General features: G+C 38.6%; 18 non-coding genes across 18 annotated transcripts; all 18 read left to right on the top strand.

The window, feature by feature from the left end:
- The first annotated feature begins 264 nt into the window (after positions 1-264).
- Positions 265-347, top strand: trnal-uaa. The gene has a single exon. It is a non-coding gene; the product is annotated as a tRNA-Leu (tRNA).
- Positions 348-708: 361 nt separating this feature from the next.
- trnal-uaa lies at positions 709-791 on the top strand. The gene has a single exon. It is a non-coding gene; the product is annotated as a tRNA-Leu (tRNA).
- A 1,020-nt stretch (positions 792-1,811) lies between these two features.
- On the top strand, positions 1,812-1,894 carry trnal-uaa. The gene has a single exon. It is a non-coding gene; the product is annotated as a tRNA-Leu (tRNA).
- A 290-nt stretch (positions 1,895-2,184) lies between these two features.
- trnal-uaa lies at positions 2,185-2,267 on the top strand. The gene has a single exon. It is a non-coding gene; the product is annotated as a tRNA-Leu (tRNA).
- A 290-nt stretch (positions 2,268-2,557) lies between these two features.
- Positions 2,558-2,640, top strand: trnal-uaa. The gene has a single exon. It is a non-coding gene; the product is annotated as a tRNA-Leu (tRNA).
- Positions 2,641-3,657: 1,017 nt separating this feature from the next.
- On the top strand, positions 3,658-3,740 carry trnal-uaa. The gene has a single exon. It is a non-coding gene; the product is annotated as a tRNA-Leu (tRNA).
- Positions 3,741-4,758: 1,018 nt separating this feature from the next.
- Positions 4,759-4,841, top strand: trnal-uaa. Its single transcript has one exon. It is a non-coding gene; the product is annotated as a tRNA-Leu (tRNA).
- Positions 4,842-5,202: 361 nt separating this feature from the next.
- On the top strand, positions 5,203-5,285 carry trnal-uaa. Its single transcript has one exon. It is a non-coding gene; the product is annotated as a tRNA-Leu (tRNA).
- Positions 5,286-6,578: 1,293 nt separating this feature from the next.
- On the top strand, positions 6,579-6,661 carry trnal-uaa. The gene has a single exon. It is a non-coding gene; the product is annotated as a tRNA-Leu (tRNA).
- A 291-nt stretch (positions 6,662-6,952) lies between these two features.
- trnal-uaa lies at positions 6,953-7,035 on the top strand. The gene has a single exon. It is a non-coding gene; the product is annotated as a tRNA-Leu (tRNA).
- A 1,019-nt stretch (positions 7,036-8,054) lies between these two features.
- Positions 8,055-8,138, top strand: trnal-uaa. Its single transcript has one exon. It is a non-coding gene; the product is annotated as a tRNA-Leu (tRNA).
- Positions 8,139-8,505: 367 nt separating this feature from the next.
- On the top strand, positions 8,506-8,588 carry trnal-uaa. The gene has a single exon. It is a non-coding gene; the product is annotated as a tRNA-Leu (tRNA).
- A 1,017-nt stretch (positions 8,589-9,605) lies between these two features.
- On the top strand, positions 9,606-9,688 carry trnal-uaa. The gene has a single exon. It is a non-coding gene; the product is annotated as a tRNA-Leu (tRNA).
- Positions 9,689-10,706: 1,018 nt separating this feature from the next.
- trnal-uaa lies at positions 10,707-10,789 on the top strand. Its single transcript has one exon. It is a non-coding gene; the product is annotated as a tRNA-Leu (tRNA).
- Positions 10,790-11,157: 368 nt separating this feature from the next.
- On the top strand, positions 11,158-11,240 carry trnal-uaa. Its single transcript has one exon. It is a non-coding gene; the product is annotated as a tRNA-Leu (tRNA).
- Positions 11,241-12,550: 1,310 nt separating this feature from the next.
- trnal-uaa lies at positions 12,551-12,633 on the top strand. The gene has a single exon. It is a non-coding gene; the product is annotated as a tRNA-Leu (tRNA).
- A 369-nt stretch (positions 12,634-13,002) lies between these two features.
- trnal-uaa lies at positions 13,003-13,085 on the top strand. Its single transcript has one exon. It is a non-coding gene; the product is annotated as a tRNA-Leu (tRNA).
- A 1,017-nt stretch (positions 13,086-14,102) lies between these two features.
- On the top strand, positions 14,103-14,185 carry trnal-uaa. The gene has a single exon. It is a non-coding gene; the product is annotated as a tRNA-Leu (tRNA).
- The last annotated feature ends 907 nt before the right edge of the window (positions 14,186-15,092 follow it).

Genomic DNA, 15,092 nt, shown 5'->3' with positions numbered 1-15,092 from the left:
TTCTGCTGGAGCAGCACTATTAACCGATTCATTTTGAAAAAAAATGTTTTTTTCCAATGACAGTATCCCTTTAATAGGGAAAAAACATAAATATATAGGAAGGCCAGTATTTTCATCCAGAAAAGGTGGCAACCCTATCTGCCTTGCCTATATATAAATTATTTTCCTTTGCTTCACTATTTCTACTATTTCATTTGTTTAAAATGTATGAACCTACTGTTAGTATCAAAGCTGAAGGAATAGCATTATACACCAGCAAAACCAGCCAGGATGGCCGAGTGGTTAAGGCGTTGGACTTAAGATCCAATGGACAAATGTCCGCGTGGGTTCGATCCCCACTTCTGGCAGGAGTTTTAAACTCCCACTAAAAGCATAGTCAAATCAATATAAAAAAGAAGTCAATTTAGAATTCAAGCATCTACCTTGCAACATTCAAACAACTACCTTTGCAAAGTGCCAAAAACTCCAAATGGTTTAATGACAGTGGCCTGGCCGGTAAAAATTGTGGTTAATCCGGATGTTATTAATAGGGAAAAAAACATAAATATATAGGAAGGCCGGTATTTGTTTCCAGAAAAGGTGGCAACCCTATCTGCCTTGAATATATAAATTAATATCCTTTATTTCTACTCTTTCATTTGTTTAAAATGTATGAACCTACTGTTAGTATCAAAGCTGAAGGAATAGCATTATATAACAGCAAAACAAGCCAGGATGGCCGAGTGGTTAAGGCGTTGGACTTAAGATCCAATGGACAAATGTCCGCGTGGGTTCGAACCCCACTTCTGGCAGGAGTTTTAAACTCCCACTAAAAGCATAGTCAAATCAATATAAAAAAGAAGTCAATTTAGAATTCAAGCATCTACCTTGCAACATTCAAACAACTACCTTTGCAAAGTGCCAAAAACTCCAAACGGTTAAATGACAGTGGCCTGGCTGGTAAAAATGCTGTTTGATCCCAATGTTATTAAAGGGATACTGTCATCGTAAAACATGTTTTTTTCAAAACGCATCAGTTAATAGTGCTGCTCCAGCAGAATTCTGCACTGAAATCCATTTCTCAAAAGAGCAAACAGATTTGTTAATATTCAATTTTGAAATCTGACATGGGGCTAGACATTTTGTCAATTTCCCAGCTGCCCCTGGTCATGTGACTTGTGCCTGCACTTTAGGAGAGAAATGTTTTCTGGCAGGCTGCTGTTTTTCTTTCTCAATGTAACTGAATGTGTCTCAGTGAGACATGGGTTTTTATTATTGAGTGATGTTCTTAGATCTACCAGGCAGCTGTTATCTTGTGTTAGGGAGCTGTTATCTGGTTACCTTCCCATTGTTCTTTTCTTTGGCTGCTGGGAGGGGGGGAAAGGGAGGGGGTGATATCACTTCAACTTGCAGTACAGCAGTAAAGAGTGATTGAAGTTTATCAGAGCACAAGTCACATGACTTGGGGCAGCTGGGAAATTGACAATATGTCTAGCCCCAAGTCAGATTTCAAAATTGAATATAAAAAAATCTGTTTGCTCTTTTGAGAAATGGATTTCAGCACAGAATTCTGCTGGAGCAGCACTATTAACCGATTCATTTTGAAAAAAAATGTTTTTTTCCAATGACAGTATCCCTTTAATAGGGAAAAAACATAAATATATAGGAAGGCCAGTATTTTCATCCAGAAAAGGTGGCAACCCTATCTGCCTTGCCTATATATAAATTATTTTCCTTTGCTTCACTATTTCTACTATTTCATTTGTTTAAAATGTATGAACCTACTGTTAGTATCAAAGCTGAAGGAATAGCATTACACACCAGCAAAACCAGCCAGGATGGCCGAGTGGTTAAGGCATTGGACTTAAGATCCAATGGACAAATGTCCGCGTGGGTTCGAACCCCACTTCTGGCAGGAGTTTTAAACTCCCACTAAAAGCATAGTCAAATGGTTTAATGACAGTGGCCTGGCCGGTAAAAATTGTGGTTAATCCGGATGTTATTAATAGGGAAAAAAACATAAATATATAGGAAGGCCGGTATTTGTTTCCAGAAAAGGTGGCAACCCTATCTGCCTTGCCTATATAAATTAATATAAATTAATATCCTTTTCTTCACTATTTCTACTCTTTCATTTGTTTAAAATGTATGAACCTACTGTTAGTATCAAAGCTGAAGGAATAGCATTATATAATAGCAAAACAAGCCAGGATGGCCGAGTGGTTAAGGCGTTGGACTTAAGATCCAATGGACAAATGTCCGCGTGGGTTCGAACCCCACTTCTGGCAGGAGTTTTAAACTCCCACTAAAAGCATAGTCAAATGGTTTATTGACAGTGGCCTGGCCGGTAAAAATTGTGGTTAATCCGGATGTTATTAATAGGGAAAAAAACATAAATATATAGGAAGGCCGGTATTTGTTTCCAGAAAAGGTGGCAACCCTATCTGCCTTGCCTATATAAATTAATATAAATTAATATCCTTTTCTTCACTATTTCTACTCTTTCATTTGTTTAAAATGTATGAACCTACTGTTAGTATCAAAGCTGAAGGAATAGCATTATATAATAGCAAAACAAGCCAGGATGGCCGAGTGGTTAAGGCGTTGGACTTAAGATCCAATGGACAAATGTCCGCGTGGGTTCGAACCCCACTTCTGGCAGGGGTTTTAAACTCCCACTAAAAGCATAGTCAAATCAATATAAAAAAGAAGCCAATTTAGAATTCAAGCAACTACCTTGCAACATTCAAACAACTACCTTTGCAAAGTGCCAAAAACTCCAAACGGTTAAATGACAGTGGCCTGGCTGGTAAAAATGCTGTTTGATCCCAATGTTATTAAAGGGATACTGTCATCGTCAAACATGTTTTTTTCAAAACGCCTCAGTTAATAGTGCTGCTCCAGCAGAATTCTGCACTGAAATCCATTTCTCAAAAGAGCAAACAGATTTGTTAATATTCAATTTTGAAATCTGACATGGGGCTAGACATTTTGTCAATTTCCCAGCTGCCCCTGGTCATGTGACTTGTGCCTGCATTTTAGGAGAGAAATGTTTTCTGGCAGGCTGCTGTTTTTCTTTCTCAATGTAACTGAATGTGTCTCAGTGAGACATGGGTTTTTATTATTGAGTGATGTTCTTAGATCTACCAGGCAGCAGTTATCTTGTGTTAGGGAGCTGTTATCTGGTTACCTTCCCATTGTTCTTTTCTTTGGCTGCTGGGAGGGGGGAAAGGGAGGGGGTGATATCACTTCAACTTGCAGTACAGCAGTAAAGAGTGATTGAAGTTTATCAGAGCACAAGTCACATGACTTGGGGCAGCTGGGAAATTGACAATATGTCTAGCCCCAAGTCAGATTTCAAAATTGAATATAAAAAATCTGTTTGCTCTTTTGAGAAATGGATTTCAGCACAGAATTCTGCTGGAGCAGCACTATTAACCGATTCATTTTGAAAAAAATTATTTTTTCCAATGACAGTATCCCTTTAATAGGGAAAAAACATAAATATATAGGAAGGCCAGTATTTTCATCCAGAAAAGGTGGCAACCCTATCTGCCTTGCCTATATATAAATTCTTTTCCTTTGCTTCACTATTTCTACTATTTCATTTGTTTAAAATGTATGAACCTACTGTTAGTATCAAAGCTGAAGGAATAGCATTATACACCAACAAAACCAGCCAGGATGGCCGAGTGGTTAAGGCGTTGGACTTAAGATCCAATGGACAAATGTCCGCGTGGGTTCGAACCCCACTTCTGGCAGGAGTTTTAAACTCCCACTAAAAGCATAGTCAAATCAATATAAAAAAGAAGTCAATTTAGAATTCAAGCATCTACCTTGCAACATTCAAACAACTACCTTTGCAAAGTGCCAAAAACTCCAAACGGTTAAATGACATTTGCCTGGCTGGTAAAAATGCTGTTTGATCCCAATGTTATTAAAGGGATACTGTCATCGTAAAACATGTTTTTTTCAAAACGCATCAGTTAATAGTGCTGCTCCAGCAGAATTCTGCACTGAAATCCATTTCTCAAAAGAGCAAACAGATTTGTTAATATTCAATTTTGAAATCTGACATGGGGCTAGACATTTTGTCAATTTCCCAGCTGCCCCTGGTCATGTGACTTCTGCCTGCACTTTAGGAGAGAAATGTTTTCTGGCAGGCTGCTGTTTTTCTTTCTCAATGTAACTGAATGTGTCTCAGTGAGACATGGGTTTTTATTATTGAGTGATGTTCTTAGATCTACCAGGCAGCTGTTATCTTGTGTTAGGGAGCTGTTATCTGGTTACCTTCCCATTGTTCTTTTCTTTGGCTGCTGGGAGGGGGGAAAGGGAGGGGGTGATATCACTTCAACTTGCAGTACAGCAGTAAAGAGTGATTGAAGTTTATCAGAGCACAAGTCACATGACTTGGGGCAGCTGGGAAATTGACAATATGTCTAGCCCCAAGTCAGATTTCAAAATTGAATATAAAAAAATCTGTTTGCTCTTTTGAGAAATGGATTTCAGCACAGAATTCTGCTGGAGCAGCACTATTAACCGATTCATTTTGAAAAAAATGTTTTTTTCCAATGACAGTATCCCTTTAATAGGGAAAAAACATAAATATATAGGAAGGCCAGTATTTTCATCCAGAAAAGGTGGCAACCCTATCTGCCTTGCCTATATATAAATTATTTTCCTTTGCTTCACTATTTCTACTATTTCATTTGTTTAAAATGTATGAACCTACTGTTAGTATCAAAGCTGAAGGAATAGCATTATACACCAGCAAAACCAGCCAGGATGGCCGAGTGGTTAAGGCGTTGGACTTAAGATCCAATGGACAAATGTCCGCGTGGGTTCGATCCCCACTTCTGGCAGGAGTTTTAAACTCCCACTAAAAGCATAGTCAAATCAATATAAAAAAGAAGTCAATTTAGAATTCAAGCATCTACCTTGCAACATTCAAACAACTACCTTTGCAAAGTGCCAAAAACTCCAAATGGTTTAATGACAGTGGCCTGGCCGGTAAAAATTGTGGTTAATCCGGATGTTATTAATAGGGAAAAAAACATAAATATATAGGAAGGCCGGTATTTGTTTCCAGAAAAGGTGGCAACCCTATCTGCCTTGAATATATAAATTAATATCCTTTATTTCTACTCTTTCATTTGTTTAAAATGTATGAACCTACTGTTAGTATCAAAGCTGAAGGAATAGCATTATATAACAGCAAAACAAGCCAGGATGGCCGAGTGGTTAAGGCGTTGGACTTAAGATCCAATGGACAAATGTCCGCGTGGGTTCGAACCCCACTTCTGGCAGGAGTTTTAAACTCCCACTAAAAGCATAGTCAAATCAATATAAAAAAGAAGTCAATTTAGAATTCAAGCATCTACCTTGCAACATTCAAACAACTACCTTTGCAAAGTGCCAAAAACTCCAAACGGTTAAATGACAGTGGCCTGGCTGGTAAAAATGCTGTTTGATCCCAATGTTATTAAAGGGATACTGTCATCGTAAAACATGTTTTTTTCAAAACGCATCAGTTAATAGTGCTGCTCCAGCAGAATTCTGCACTGAAATCCATTTCTCAAAAGAGCAAACAGATTTGTTAATATTCAATTTTGAAATCTGACATGGGGCTAGACATTTTGTCAATTTCCCAGCTGCCCCTGGTCATGTGACTTGTGCCTGCACTTTAGGAGAGAAATGTTTTCTGGCAGGCTGCTGTTTTTCTTTCTCAATGTAACTGAATGTGTCTCAGTGAGACATGGGTTTTTATTATTGAGTGATGTTCTTAGATCTACCAGGCAGCTGTTATCTTGTGTTAGGGAGCTGTTATCTGGTTACCTTCCCATTGTTCTTTTCTTTGGCTGCTGGGAGGGGGGGAAAGGGAGGGGGTGATATCACTTCAACTTGCAGTACAGCAGTAAAGAGTGATTGAAGTTTATCAGAGCACAAGTCACATGACTTGGGGCAGCTGGGAATTTGACAATATGTCTAGCCCCAAGTCAGATTTCAAAATTGAATATAAAAAAATCTGTTTGCTCTTTTGAGAAATGGATTTCAGCACAGAATTCTGCTGGAGCAGTTATCTTGTGTTAGGGAGCTGTTATCTGGTTACCTTCCCATTGTTCTTTTCTTTGGCTGCTGGGAGGGGGGAAAGGGAGGGGGTGATATCACTTCAACTTGCAGTACAAGCAGTAAAGAGTGATTGAAGTTTATCAGAGCACAAGTCACATGACTTGGGGCAGCTGGGAAATTTGACAATATGTCTAGCCCCAAGTCAGATTTCAAAATTGAATATAAAAAAATCTGTTTGCTCTTTTGAGAAATGGATTTCAGCACAGAATTCTGCTGGATGCAGCACTATTAACCGATTCATTTTGAAAAAAATGTTTTTTCCAATGACAGTATCCCTTTAATAGGGAAAAACATAAATATATAGGAAGGCCAGTATTTTCATCCAGAAAAGGTGGCAACCCTATCTGCCTTGCCTATATATAAATTCTTTTCCTTTGCTTCACTATTTCTACTATTTCATTTGTTTAAAATGTATGAACCTACTGTTAGTATCAAAGCTGAAGGAATAGCATTACACACCAGCAAAACCAGCCAGGATGGCCGAGTGGTTAAGGCATTGGACTTAAGATCCAATGGACAAATGTCCGCGTGGGTTCGAACCCCACTTCTGGCAGGAGTTTTAAACTCCCACTAAAAGCATAGTCAAATGGTTTAATGACAGTGGCCCTGGCCGGTAAAAATTGTGGTTAATTCCGGATGTTATTAATAGGGAAAAAAACATAAATATATAGGAAGGCCGGTATTTGTTTCCAGAAAAGGTGGCAACCCTATCTGCCTTGCCTATATAAATTAATATAAATTAATATCCTTTTCTTCACTATTTCTACTCTTTCATTTGTTTAAAATGTATGAACCTACTGTTAGTATCAAGCTGAAGGAATAGCATTATATAATAGCAAAACAAGCCAGGATGGCCGAGTGGTTAAGGCGTTGGACTTAAGATCCAATGGACAAATGTCCGCGTGGGTTCGAACCCCACTTCTGGCAGGAGTTTTAAACTCCCACTAAAAGCATAGTCAAATCAATATAAAAAAGAAGTCAATTTAGAATTCAAGCATCTACCTTGCAACATTCAAACAACTACCTTTGCAAAGTGCCAAAAACTCCAAACGGTTAAATGACAGTGGCCTGGCTGGTAAAAATGCTGTTTGATCCCAATGTTATTAAAGGGATACTGTCATCGTAAAACATGTTTTTTTCAAAACGCATCAGTTAATAGTGCTGCTCCAGCAGAATTCTGCACTGAAATCCATTTCTCAAAAGAGCAAACAGATTTGTTAATATTCAATTTTGAAATCTGACATGGGGCTAGACATTTTGTCAATTTCCCAGCTGCCCCTGGTCATGTGACTTGTGCCTGCACTTTAGGAGAGAAATGTTTTCTGGCAGGCTGCTGTTTTTCTTTCTCAATGTAACTGAATGTGTCTCAGTGAGACATGGGTTTTTATTATTGAGTGATGTTCTTAGATCTACCAGGCAGCTGTTATCTTGTGTTAGGGAGCTGTTATCTGGTTACCTTCCCATTGTTCTTTTCTTTGGCTGCTGGGAGGGGGGAAAGGGAGGGGGTGATATCACTTCAACTTGCAGTACAGCAGTAAAGAGTGATTGAAGTTTATCAGAGCACAAGTCACATGACTTGGGGCAGCTGGGAAATTGACAATATGTCTAGCCCCAAGTCAGATTTCAAAATTGAATATAAAAAAATCTGTTTGCTCTTTTGAGAAATGGATTTCAGCACAGAATTCTGCTGGAGCAGCACTATTAACCGATTCATTTTGAAAAAAATGTTTTTTTCCAATGACAGTATCCCTTTAATAGGGAAAAAACATAAATATATAGGAAGGCCAGTATTTTCATCCAGAAAAGGTGGCAACCCTATCTGCCTTGCCTATATATAAATTCTTTTCCTTTGCTTCACTATTTCTACTATTTCATTTGTTTAAAATGTATGAACCCTACTGTTAGTATCAAAGCTGAAGGAATAGCATTACACACCAGCAAAACCAGCCAGGATGGCCGAGTGGTTAAGGCGTTGGACTTAAGATCCAATGGACAAATGTCCGCGTGGGTTCGAAACCCCACTTCTGGCAGGAGTTTTAAACTCCCACTAAAGCATAGTCAAATCAATATAAAAAAGAAGTCAATTTAGAATTCAAGCATCTACCTTGCAACATTCAAACAACTACCTTTGCAAAGTGCCAAAAACTCCAAATGGTTAAATGACAGTGGCCTGGCCGGTAAAATTGTGGTTAATCCGGATGTTATTAATAGGGAAAAAAACATAAATATATAGGAAGGCCGGTATTTGTTTCCAGAAAAGGTGGCAACCCTATCTGCCTTGCCTATATAAATTAATATCCTTTTCTTCACTATTTCTACTCTTTCATTTGTTTAAAATGTATGAACCTACTGTTAGTATCAAAGCTGAAGGAATAGCATTATATAACAGCAAAACAAGCCAGGATGGCCGAGTGGTTAAGGCGTTGGACTTAAGATCCAATGGACAAATGTCCGCGTGGGTTCGAACCCCACTTCTGGCAGGAGTTTTAAACTCCCACTAAAAGCATAGTCAAATCAATATAAAAAAGAAGTCAATTTAGAATTCAAGCATCTACCTTGCAACATTCAAACAACTACCTTTGCAAAGTGCCAAAAACTCCAAACGGTTAAATGACAGTGGCCTGGCTGGTAAAAATGCTGTTTGATCCCAATGTTATTAAAGGGATACTGTCATCGTAAAACATGTTTTTTTCAAAACGCATCAGTTAATAGTGCTGCTCCAGCAGAATTCTGCACTGAAATCCATTTCTCAAAAGAGCAAACAGATTTGTTAATATTCAATTTTGAAATCTGACATGGGGCTAGACATTTTGTCAATTTCCCAGCTGCCCCTGGTCATGTGACTTGTGCCTGCACTTTAGGAGAGAAATGTTTTCTGGCAGGCTGCTGTTTTTCTTTCTCAATGTAACTGAATGTGTCTCAGTGAGACATGGGTTTTTATTATTGAGTGATGTTCTTAGATCTACCAGGCAGCTGTTATCTTGTGTTAGGGAGCTGTTATCTGGTTACCTTCCCATTGTTCTTTTCTTTGGCTGCTGGGAGGGGGGAAAGGGAGGGGGTGATATCACTTCAACTTGCAGTACAGCAGTAAAGAGTGATTGAAGTTTATCAGAGCACAAGTCACATGACTTGGGGCAGCTGGGAAATTGACAATATGTCTAGCCCCAAGTCAGATTTCAAAATTGAATATAAAAAAATCTGTTTGCTCTTTTGAGAAATGGATTTCAGCACAGAATTCTGCTGGAGCAGCACTATTAACCGATTCATTTTGAAAAAAATGTTTTTTTCCAATGACAGTATCCCTTTAATAGGGAAAAAACATAAATATATAGGAAGGCCAGTATTTTCATCCAGAAAAGGTGGCAACCCTATCTGCCTTGCCTATATATAAATTCTTTTCCTTTGCTTCACTATTTCTACTATTTCATTTGTTTAAAATGTATGAACCTACTGTTAGTATCAAAGCTGAAGGAATAGCATTATACACAACAAAACCAGCCAGGATGGCCGAGTGGTTAAGGCGTTGGACTTAAGATCCAATGGACAAATGTCCGCGTGGGTTCGAACCCCACTTCTGGCAGGAGTTTTAAACTCCCACTAAAAGCATAGTCAAATCAATATAAAAAGAAGTCAATTTAGAATTCAAGCATCTACCTTGCAACATTCAAACAACTACCTTTGCAAAGTGCCAAAAACTCCAAACGGTTAAATGACAGTGGCCTGGCTAGTAAAAATGCTGTTTGATCCCAATGTTATTAAAGGGATACTGTCATCGTAAAACATGTTTTTTTCAAAACGCATCAGTTAATAGTGCTGCTCCAGCAGAATTCTGCACTGAAATCCATTTCTCAAAAGAGCAAACAGATTTGTTAATATTCAATTTTGAAATCTGACATGGGGCTAGACATTTTGTCAATTTCCCAGCTGCCCCTGGTCATGTGACTTGTGCCTGCACTTTAGGAGAGAAATGTTTTCTGGCAGGCTGCTGTTTTTCTTTCTCAATGTAACTGAATGTGTCTCAGTGAGACATGGGTTTTTATTATTGAGTGATGTTCTTAGATCTACCAGGCAGCTGTTATCTTGTGTTAGGGAGCTGTTATCTGGTTACCTTCCCATTGTTCTTTTCTTTGGCTGCTGGGAGGGGGGGAAAGGGAGGGGGTGATATCACTTCAACTTGCAGTACAGCAGTAAAGAGTGATTGAAGTTTATCAGAGCACAAGTCACATGACTTGGGGCAGCTGGGAAATTGACAATATGTCTAGCCCCAAGTCAGATTTCAAAATTGAATATAAAAAAATCTGTTTGCTCTTTTGAGAAATGGATTTCAGCACAGAATTCTGCTGGAGCAGCACTATTAACCGATTCATTTTGAAAAAAATGTTTTTTTCCAATGACAGTATCCCTTTAATAGGGAAAAAACATAAATATATAGGAAGGCCAGTATTTTCATCCAGAAAAGGTGGCAACCCTATCTGCCTTGCCTATATATAAATTCTATTCCTTTGCTTCACTATTTCTACTATTTCATTTGTTTAAAATGTATGAACCTACTGTTAGTATCAAAGCTGAAGGAATAGCATTACACACCAGCAAGACCAGCCAGGATGGCCGAGTGGTTAAGGCGTTGGACTTAAGATCCAATGGACAAATGTCCGCGTGGGTTCGAACCCCACTTCTGGCAGGAGTTTTAAACTCCCACTAAAAGCATAGTCAAATCAATATAAAAAAGAAGTCAATTTAGAATTCAAGCATCTACCTTGCAACATTCAAACAACTACCTTTGCAAAGTGCCAAAAACTCCAAATGGTTAAATGACAGTGGCCTGGCCGGTAAAAATTGTGGTTAATCCGGATGTTATTAATAGGGAAAAAAACATAAATATATAGGAAGGCCGGTATTTGTTTCCAGAAAAGGTGGCAACCCTATCTGCCTTGCCTATATAAATTAATATCCTTTTCTTCACTATTTCTACTCTTTCATTTGTTTAAAATGTATGAACCTACTGTTAGTATCAAAGCTGAAGGAATAGCATTATATACAGCAAAACAAGCCAGGATGGCCGAGTGGTTAAGGCGTTGGACTTAAGATCCAATGGACAAATGTCCGCGTGGGTTCGAACCCCACTTCTGGCAGGAGTTTTAAACTCCCACTAAAAGCATAGTCAAATCAATATAAAAAAGAAGTCAATTTAGAATTCAAGCATCTACCTTGCAACATTCAAACAACTACCTTTGCAAAGTGCCAAAAACTCCAAACGGTTAAATGACAGTGGCCTGGCTGGTAAAAATGCTGTTTGATCCCAATGTTATTAAAGGGATACTGTCATCGTAAAACATGTTTTTTTCAAAACGCATCAGTTAATAGTGCTGCTCCAGCAGAATTCTGCACTGAAATCCATTTCTCAAAAGAGCAAACAGATTTGTTAATATTCAATTTTGAAATCTGACATGGGGCTAGACATTTTGTCAATTTCCCAGCTGCCCCTGGTCATGTGACTTGTGCCTGCACTTTAGGAGAGAAATGTTTTCTGGCAGGCTGCTGTTTTTCTTTCTCAATGTAACTGAATGTGTCTCAGTGAGACATGGGTTTTTATTATTGAGTGATGTTCTTAGATCTACCAGGCAGCTGTTATCTTGTGTTAGGGAGCTGTTATCTGGTTACCTTCCCATTGTTCTTTTCTTTGGCTGCTGGGAGGGGGGGAAAGGGAGGGGGTGATATCACTTCAACTTGCAGTACAGCAGTAAAGAGTGATTGAAGTTTATCAGAGCACAAGTCACATGACTTGGGGCAGCTGGAAATTGACAATATGTCGAAATGTTTTCTGGCAGGCTGCTGTTTTTCTTTCTCAATGTAACTGAATGTGTCTTCAGTGAGACATGGGTTTATTATTGAGTGATGTCTTAGATCTACCAGGCAGCTGTTATTCTTGTGTTAGGGAGCTGTTATCTGGTTACCTTCCCATTGTTCTTTTCTTTGGCTGCTGGGAGGGGGGAAAGGGAGGGGTGATATCACTTCAACTTGCAGTACAGTAGTAAAGAGTGATTGAAGTTTATCAGAGCACAAGTCACATGACTTGGGGCAGCTGGGAAATTGACAATATGTCTAGCCCCAAGTCAGATTTCAAAATTGAATATAAAAAAATCTGTTTGCTCTTTTGAGAAATGGATTTCAGCACAGAATTCTGCTGGAGCAGCACTATTAACCGATTCATTTTGAAAAAAATGTTTTTTTCCAATGACAGTATCCCTTTAATAGGGAAAAAACATAAATATATAGGAAGGCCAGTATTTTCATCCAGAAAAGGTGGCAACCCTATCTGCCTTGCCTATATATAAATTCTTTTCCTTTGCTTCACTATTTCTACTATTTCATTTGTTTAAAATGTATGAACCTACTGTTAGTATCAAAGCTGAAGGAATAGCATTACACACCAGCAAGACCAGCCAGGATGGCCGAGTGGTTAAGGCGTTGGACTTAAGATCCAATGGACAAATGTCCGCCTGGGTTCAAACCCCACTTCTGGCAGGAGTTTTAAACTCCCACTAAAAGCATAGTCAAATCAATATAAAAAAGAAGTCAATTTAGAATTCAAGCATCTACCTTGCAACATTCAAACAACTACCTTTGCAAAGTGCCAAAAACTCCAAATGGTTAAATGACAGTGGCCTGGCCGGTAAAAATTGTGGTTAATCCGGATGTTATTAATAGGGAAAAAAACATAAATATATAGGAAGGCCGGTATTTGTTTCCAGAAAAGGTGGCAACCCTATCTGCCTTGCCTATATAAATTAATATCCTTTTCTTCACTATTTCTACTCTTTCATTTGTTTAAAATGTATGAACCTACTGTTAGTATCAAAGCTGAAGGAATAGCATTATATAACAGCAAAACAAGCCAGGATGGCCGAGTGGTTAAGGTGTTGGACTTAAGATCCAATGGACAAATGTCCGCGTGGGTTCGAACCCCACTTCTGGCAGGAGTTTTAAACTCCCACTAAAAGCATAGTCAAATCAATATAAAAAAGAAGTCAATTTAGAATTCAAGCATCTACCTTGCAACATTCAAACAACTACCTTTGCAAAGTGCCAAAAACTCCAAACGGTTAAATGACAGTGGCCTGGCTGGTAAAAATGCTGTTTGATCCCAATGTTATTAAAGGGATACTGTCATCGTAAAACATGTTTTTTTCAAAACGCATCAGTTAATAGTGCTGCTCCAGCAGAATTCTGCACTGAAATCCATTTCTCAAAAGAGCAAACAGATTTGTTAATATTCAATTTTGAAATCTGACATGGGGCTAGACATTTTGTCAATTTCCCAGCTGCCCCTGGTCATGTGACTTGTGCCTGCACTTTAGGAGAGAAATGTTTTCTGGCAGGCTGCTGTTTTTCTTTCTCAATGTAACTGAATGTGTCTCAGTGAGACATGGGTTTTTATTATTGAGTGATGTTCTTAGATCTACCAGGCAGCTGTTATCTTGTGTTAGGGAGCTGTTATCTGGTTACCTTCCCATTGTTCTTTTCTTTGGCTGCTGGGAGGGGGAAAAGGGAGGGGGTGATATCACTTCAACTTGCAGTACAGCAGTAAAGAGTGATTGAAGTTTATCAGAGCACAAGTCACATGACTTGGGGCAGCTGGGAAATTGACAATATGTCTAGCCCCAAGTCAGATTTCAAAATTGAATATAAAAAATCTGTTTGCTCTTTTGAGAAATGGATTTCAGCACAGAATTCTGCTGGAGCAGCACTATTAACCGATTCATTTTGAAAAAAATGTTTTTTTCCAATGACAGTATCCCTTTAATAGGGAAAAAACATAAATATATAGGAAGGCCAGTATTTTCATCCAGAAAAGGTGGCAACCCTATCTGCCTTGCCTATATATAAATTCTTTTCCTTTGCTTCACTATTTCTACTATTTCATTTGTTTAAAATGTATGAACCTACTGTTAGTATCAAAGCTGAAGGAATAGCATTATACCACAACAAAACCAGCCAGGATGGCCGAGTGGTTAAGGCGTTGGACTTAAGATCCAATGGACAAATGTCCGCGTGGGTTCGAACCCCACTGCTGGCAGGAGTTTTAAACTCCCACTAAAAGCATAGTCAAATCAATATAAAAAAGAAGTCAATTTAGAATTCAAGCATCTACCTTGCAACATTCAAACAACTACCTTTGCAAAGTGCCAAAAACTCCAAACGGTTAAATGACAGTGGCCTGGCTAGTAAAAATGCTGTTTGATCCCAATGTTATTAAAGGGATACTGTCATCGTAAAACATGTTTTTTTCAAAACGCATCAGTTAATAGTGCTGCTCCAGCAGAATTCTGCACTGCAATCCATTTCTCAAAAGAGCAAACAGATTTGTTAATATTCAATTTTGAAATCTGACATGGGGCTAGACATTTTGTCAATTTCCCAGCTGCCCCTGGTCATGTGACTTGTGCCTGCACTTTAGGAGAGAAATGTTTTCTGGCAGGCTGCTGTTTTTCTTTCTCAATGTAACTGAATGTGTCTCAGTGAGACATGGGTTTTTATTATTGAGTGATGTTCTTAGATCTACCAGGCAGCTGTTATCTTGTGTTAGGGAGCTGTTATCTGGTTACCTTCCCATTGTTCTTTTCTTTGGCTGCTGGGAGGGGGGAAAGGGAGGGGGTGATATCACTTCAACTTGCAGTACAGCAGTAAAGAGTGATTGAAGTTTATCAGAGCACAAGTCACATGACTTGGGGCAGCTGGGAAATTGACAATATGTCTAGCCCCAAGTCAGATTTCAAAATTGAATATAAAAAAATCTGTTTGCTCTTTTGAGAAATGGATTTCAGCACAGAATTCTGCTGGAGCAGCACTATTAACCGATTCATTTTGAAAAAAATGGTTTTTTCCAATGACAGTATCCCTTTAATAGGGAAAAAACATAAATATATAGGAAGGCCAGTATTTTCATCCAGAAAAGGTGGCAACCCTATCTGCCTTGCCTATAT

The sequence above is a fragment of the Xenopus laevis genome, chromosome 5L (genome assembly GCF_017654675.1).
Source record: "Xenopus laevis strain J_2021 chromosome 5L, Xenopus_laevis_v10.1, whole genome shotgun sequence".
Lineage (NCBI taxonomy): Eukaryota > Metazoa > Chordata > Amphibia > Anura > Pipidae > Xenopus > Xenopus laevis.
The sequence above is the reverse complement of the archived record's forward strand: the minus strand, read 5'-3'. Positions and strand labels throughout refer to the sequence as shown.